The sequence below is a fragment of the Ctenopharyngodon idella genome, chromosome 18 (genome assembly GCF_019924925.1).
Source record: "Ctenopharyngodon idella isolate HZGC_01 chromosome 18, HZGC01, whole genome shotgun sequence".
Lineage (NCBI taxonomy): Eukaryota > Metazoa > Chordata > Actinopteri > Cypriniformes > Xenocyprididae > Ctenopharyngodon > Ctenopharyngodon idella.
This window is the reverse complement of record NC_067237.1, coordinates 24,764,846-24,772,236: the sequence shown is the minus strand read 5'-3', so window position 1 is coordinate 24,772,236 and position 7,391 is coordinate 24,764,846.

Below are 7,391 nucleotides of genomic sequence, written 5' to 3'. Positions count from 1 at the left end.
CTCCCAACAGTGTGGTGCTTTTAAAGGAGAGCCTTGGGAAATGAGCTATCTCCACTCTACATGCAGGGAAAACCCTGCCATTAATCTTTAATTAAGGCTGTTACAATGGAGAGGGACACTGCAGTAATAGGAGAGAGAGAGAGCAAAGGGGTCCGCTATAACAACAGGAGACAGACAGCGTATGAGTACATTAGTACCAGCTCATTCAACCATCATCAAAAGCACGTCCTCTCATCATCTAACAGACTTTGAAGAAGACCCATGTCTCTTCAGCAAATAGAAAGATCATTTTACTATTGTTATACAGCGTATTGAACTTTCCCAAATACTGATGTACAGGGTTGCATTTGTAATGGATGTATAATATTTCCATGATAGCGAGGGCAAACTGTGTTTGGTGTATTGATTACACCCTCACAGGAGAACATGGATTAATATCTTGCCTAATGGCTCATTGCTTGCAAATTGATCCTTAACACTCTATTCTGGCTTAAAGTTGCATGTAAAAGAACAGACTAACATCATAAGCAACACTTTAATGAAAGAAAGAAATAGTTATCTCAACTTAAAATTAAATGGCACACAGAGTTTACTAAACTAAGGGCATATTAGTTACATCAACTTAAAGTTGGTATTTTAAAGGTGCAATGTGTAAATTTTAGGAGAATCTATTGACATAAATGCAATATAATATCCATAACTATGTTTTCAGTGGTGTATTAAGACCTTACTTAATGAACCGTTATGTTTTTATTACCTTAGAATGAGCCATTTCTATGTACATACACCGCGGGTCCCCTTACATGTGAAGTCGCCATTTTGCGCCGGCATGTTTCTACAGTAGCCCTAAATGGACAAACTGCCCTACGGAGCGTGTTTCGTCACTATGTTTTTCTTCTTCTACTTCGTTGATGTTTTTAGAGGTAGCTTGCATCGTCACCATGTTGAATACGCAAAAAGAAGAAGTAGTAGTAGTTGTCTGGTTTATAGATGCAGAGACCGTTCTTTGTTAGAAGTAAACCTCATTGCTTGACTGGCTACTCTCTGCTGTCTCAGACGACAACATCTTTGTCCTGTGTCGGCCACCGTAGCTTCTCTATGTGCTTCGAAAGGGAGGGGTGAGCGATGGACTGAGCAATTCGCAACCTCGCTGCTAGAGGCCGTAACTTTGAAAACAAAATAACATCAAAAACACTAAATAGGGCTTAAATATCTATTAATTCTAAATAACTTATGTATAGGCTGCATATACTTATATTGACCAAAACACACTATTCAAGTGAAAAGGATTATGGGTATTCCCCCAGCCACAATGCTCCTCCAATGGACTTGCTCAGTAATGGATGCAACAATATGCAAACTCAAAGTTTCCACTTCATAGGCATTCACAAAAAGTTTTCGCACAAAATCTTCAAAAAGGACAGCCTAGGTTTTTGTAAAAAAAAAAAAAAAAAAAAAAAAAAAACCTTTATTTAATAAATGAGGTCAATATAGCACCGCTTCAAATGGCATCCACAGTTCTGAACATCATTTTCATTAACACCTAGACAGTCATTAACCCCTAAACTTGACATTGTAAGTTCGAAATGAATTAGGTTTTTTATATTCTCAACTTCAGTTCAATCAACCTTTAAAACAAATACATCTATATATCTCCACACACCTAAAAATAAAGGTTCTTCAAAGCATCTTCGCAAGATTTTATATTCAACCAAGTAATTTTTTTCCTATTTTATAAAGCTCTTGATATATATGATTTTTGGAGAATAAAACAAGTTTTTGATGTTACAATAAAAACATGGTTTAAAATTTACATGGATACTATAGAATATAGAAGTTTCTCCTAACACATCAAACTGCAAAACCCTTTTCGGAGCCTTTAATTTTGAAGTGTCCATATGCAATCAGTTCAACTATCACGTATCTTTCCACTCCGTCTCGTGTCAAAGTATCTCTCTCTGGCACCGGCAGGAGAGGGATCTATCAACTGCTGCAAAGTGATGGGCACCATCAGTTTCATAAAGCTGCTCCATTGAGGGAGAGTGTCATCAGACAGTAGTTAATACTTATGAAACTTTAATGGTTTACTGATGAAAGCTGCGTAGAGGAGCAGGCAGGAGCCCAGAGCAACACTCCGAGGGGAACAGCAGGATAAATGAGACTAATTATTGGATGAGGGTAGATCCGGTTCCAGCGCCCCTAGCATGATATGTGACAGCAGCTGAGAAAAGCCAGATGTGTGTCTCCACCTTGGTGCATTGCAGTGATGGGATATTAAACCACCGTGGCCCAGGGGACAGTAAGCATAGCCAGAAATCGTCTATTCCAACACCTGTGGCATTGTGTCTCTGGGTCCACAGATAAACACCTGCTTATCAGTGTAAGGAGTGTGCTAACCAGCTAATGATTGCCATGAAACGGATCCTTTGTTCTTATCGGACAGGGACTACAGGTCTTATTTTATTCCAGGTTTATCCTCCTCCCCTCTGGATTCATCTAAACCACTTGCATCCATGCTGTAATTGACTCAGGATTGTCTAAGTAAAAAATGGCACAGCTCTGTTGTAGTGCTTTGTCAGTGATACATAAAAACGTAATGCTGCAGCTACATTTTAAAGGGATAATACACCAAAAAATGAACATTCATGTCGCTACAAACTTATTTTGGGAAAAAAAAAGTTCTTCAGAATATCTTCTTTTTTGTTTCACAGAAAAAAAAATAAGTCACACAGGTTTAGAATGACATCAAGGTGAGTAAAATGTAGTGGGAAACCAATATATTTTTAACTATTGGCATCGGTCTTAAACATTTTCTGGTTGTTTGACTGATGTGTTTTGACATTGCGTGGAGCTTTTATTTCAACAGTGCTATAACACTCAGCACCTGAGCTCCCATTCTCCATCTTTATTAGTTTACTAGTCTCTGTTTAACAGTTCTGTCTAATAAATTATTAGTTAAAATGTCAATATGTTAAAAACAACCCGCGGCAACAGTGATAAAGTAGCCCAAATCTGCGGGAAAACCGCGGACTTGGCAACACTGGTATCAATGCAACTTTCATGAAGTAATATCATTAAAAGCCTTCCTTCCACTGGAAAAAATAGTCCCTGACCGTTAACAGCAACAGAAGTTACATCATTTAGTGAAGTTCACAACATAATTTAGGGAGGAGTGAACCCATCTATCCAAGCTCGAGCCCCTCCACAGCGGACAGCAAGCCAAATACGCTTAACCTTATTAGCTTAAAGATTATATTAGGAAACAAACTCGTGATTTACGCCATTAGATGGCGGCAAAGATTGTCTTTATGAGACAGTCACTCAGTCGCAAAGACTTTTATATTGAAACTTGTTGTGAACACGGAATAAGACGCAAATGACAAATGTTTTGACTAGCGCTGTCAGTGTCAGCAGGGCACGGGAAAACCCATTAACTGTTAAAAGGACAAGATCGCAGCGGATATTCAAACTGATTTTTTATAATGAACATAGGACTGACCTGAAGGAAAATGCTAAATCTCAGCTGTATGTTTTCGGGAATTTTACAACGGCTTTGAACGAACCAATCAATCAGAATCAAGGGCCGGAACTATCCGTTTGATAACATTTCTTTTAGCACACAGCACAGACAAACTTAAGGTGTTCCTCTACACTAGACTTAAAGTCACAATGGATCTTGAAATAGCGACAGATCTTTTCTTCCATATTATGATGTTTATCCAAGTGTAATGGCTTATTTAAAAAAAAAATGCATACTTGGACTTGGTTCTATGCATCGGTTGTTGATTGGATTTTGAGATGTGGGGGTAAAGTCTAAGTGGATTAAATAATTAGTCCTGCACCGAAACGGATTGTTTACAATAAGTTCTATAACACGCATTTAGAAAATAGACATGGTGAATTTTCATTTCATGCCGACTTCAACTGTTTCTGAAAGGCCCAGATGTCTTTATCGTTCCATCAAGTTTATGTAGCACAACAGGTTTGTTCTTTAAAACAGGAGTGCAGAGGTGGTTTGACGAAACATGGCCCTTATGTCTCAGTGACTGTTTGTTTCACAATGACACACCCGCCTCCAAACACATCAACACACAGATCACATCCTTGTCATCGCAGCCTCCCCGTGAGCGTAAGAGCGTCTAATCGCAAAGGGACCTTAGATCAGTGGCCGTCAGACAGTCGCCGGCTTATTACAAGCCATTCATCACCCACATCTCTGTTTTGAGCTCCTCTGCTCCTTGGGGAACAGCTTTTCACGGCCCTTTGTTTACCCATCAATCTGTTCATGCTTTTCTTTTCCATCCTCTTCATCACGTCTTTCCCTGACATCCATATCACTAGGCCCTTAAACCATTCAAAAACCCACATGCCAGTATGTTCCTTTGTTGGTTTTGGATGTTGTTCCACAAAACAGATCAAATACAATTACAATCATGTCTTGATTGCTCTTATGGAGGCAGGACAGCTATATATATTTGCAGACTTGCTATATTAAAGTTAATGGCCACCAGATTTATTTATTTATTTATTTTTTAATTTTCAGGATATAGTAAGTGTTCATTCAATTGGCAGTGAAAGCTCTGATTTACTGCAACTGCCCTGCATTGTATAATAAATAACTGAAAATATTCATAGATTGGTGGTAATCCAAGCCACTGGAGAGATATGAGGTACTAGATAATATTCAATAGAAACACATAATTCACACATGTCTCAATCTACTTTTTCCATCATACCTTTTGTTTTATCTAAGCACAGAATTTGAAAAACAACTGGCTGGCAACCAAAACTAAACCTCAAACACTGCAGGCATTTTCCTTGGAAATGTTTTCAATGCAGCCAAACTGTTTAATACTCTTTTTGTTGTCATTCACGGTTTTATATTGCAGCATATTACATAAAACCCATCTAAAATGTGCAATTGCAGTAACACACTAGGAATTTATTTAATGATTTCATGCTTTCATTTCACAGAAATGTTTGGTTATCCATGTCTGACAACGTTGCAGAGTTACTGTCCTCCTTATAGCTCAATCACAAATGTTTAGGTGCTTTGACTTACATGCTTTTATAATCCCTAAAGGGGTCAACTATTTAAAGCTTTTATTAACTCCTCTACTGTGATGTTCCTGAGGCAAATGCAGTATTATTTCTATCTTAAAGTGACATATTTTTCTTTCAGGCTAAAGTTCTGCCGGGAGACGCCTTTTGTTGCAAATTCAACCCCCATGCTGTCAAATTAACGGTGTAATATTGAGGTACTGATAAATCTATAGTTTCACTGTATTGCTCTCGGGCTTAATCAGCTTGCAGTTTGAGACAAATCGAAGTGGAATTACTTTCATATGAAACTTGGGTGAACTTTTTGAGTAAAAAACAATCGATTGGTTCCCACTCCCCTATTATCTTCTGCCTGCCTCTCTGAAGGTATTAACATCCATAATGATTTTTCTTGGGAATCAGATGGTGTGAGAGATCCTGAGGGCGGCGGATCATTTGGGAATAGGATAAGAGAAGCCTCTCCACCTCAGATTCACATCATCTGATTGTATGGTTTGCTCCCTTATTTACGGAGACCGGCTGCCATGGAAACTCGAATCGATTGGGTGATGCTCTGTGCGGGGCCAGGAGTTATTATAGCATATTGGTTTTTCTGGACCATTCTGACACCTTTTAAAATGCACATTAGCTACGGTTTCCCACATATCTCGCCTGCCATATGGACTCACCTCAGCATTAGTTCCACTCCACTTTGAAGGGCAGTGCTGCTGTGGCCTCAGCTTTTCTCTACCTGCACTGAAAATGTGGAAATTGCTGGGTCTGCAATAAAAATGTCTTTCCAGTACACTCTGTATATGTTTGTTTACCTAATAAATGTAATGATCTGGCAATTTCAGGTATACATAATTAAAAGCCCTTCATACTGGACATGTTAATAACCTGAGTATGTGTTAACTGTAATGCCCATTGCAAGGTTCAGTATGACCTTTGCTTTGCTGTATGGAAAGATGAATTAACTGTAATGTTGTCTCTCTTAAAGCAGAGATTATTGCACCTCTAATGTACCTGTCATCTTTTGCTATAAGAAACATTTATGTTTCAAAGTGAGAAAAAAAAAAAAAACAGGCTCACAAGGCTTAAAAAGGGATTGATTTGATCATAACATTGAATGTGAAAGAGTCATTTCAACAGCATCCAAAAATATTGGACATTGAAAAAGTTATTAGCAAAACATATCTGAAAATGTTTGAGAAAGAGAATTTTACAGATTATGTGCTGAATACGTTTTATCACTCTGGTTTATTTGTGATTGAAGGAGTTAAGCGTATTACAATTGCCTGCAGTCTCCATTTATCATGGTAAAATTAATTTCATTATACAAGAAAAGAATTTGCTAAGAGCTGTAAAAACTGTTTCACCTTCCTTTATGTCTTTCAAAAACCCTTGTCTGTAAAATACATTGTAGTACTTGATCAAAATGATAGAGCCAAGTAATAACGTTGGTAAAATCTCTATGAAATGTGCATTACTTATTGAGAGACTGCTTCGCAGGTAGGGTGATTCAGAGTAGCATTTATTAGAGTGACTGGCATTTTACCAAGCTTATGCTTTTTCAAATGTTTTGTGGAGGGGGAAAATGAAAGAGAAGGGAGAAAAAGAATTACTGAAGAAGAAGTTTCCACCATTATCTATGAAGTGCACAAAACGAATCTCAACTGGTTTTGTATCAAGACCCAGACTTTACAAAGTGGTCTGTCATTTCAATGAATCATCGACAAGAATACTTTTTATGCACAAAAACAAAACAAAAATAACGACTCCATTCAACAATTTCTTCTCTACCCTGTCAGACTCGTACGTCATTGACACAGTGCGCAGTTCAACGCTTCCGTGTCTACACCTGAATGGTGGCTCAGTATTGGCCGATGCTGTTCACGTGAGCACCACGACGCATGCGCGTGATGCTGATGCAGGAGCCAGCCAATACTGAGCCGATTGAATGACAGTAATTACGTTGCTATCTATGGGGGATAAAAAAAAAAACTTGGATTTCATCAAATATATCTTAATTTGTGTTCTGAAGATGAACGAAGGTCTTACGCGTTTAGAACGACATAAGGGTGAGTACTTAATGACAGAAATTTAATTTTTGGGTGAACTAACCCTTTAAAGTGTGTTTACAGTCATATGGAAAGTGAACCTGCTGACACACATGATCCCAAACCTCGACATCATCAAATCAAATTATAATATAATATGAAAAAATAAATAAAAAAATTCATGCAAGGTGGTGAATTGGTGAATTTGTCATTAGCGCTTTTAGTCCAAAAGTGTAACAATTTAAAGAAATGTTGATGGATTATCATATGTTTACTTCACATTTCACTTGA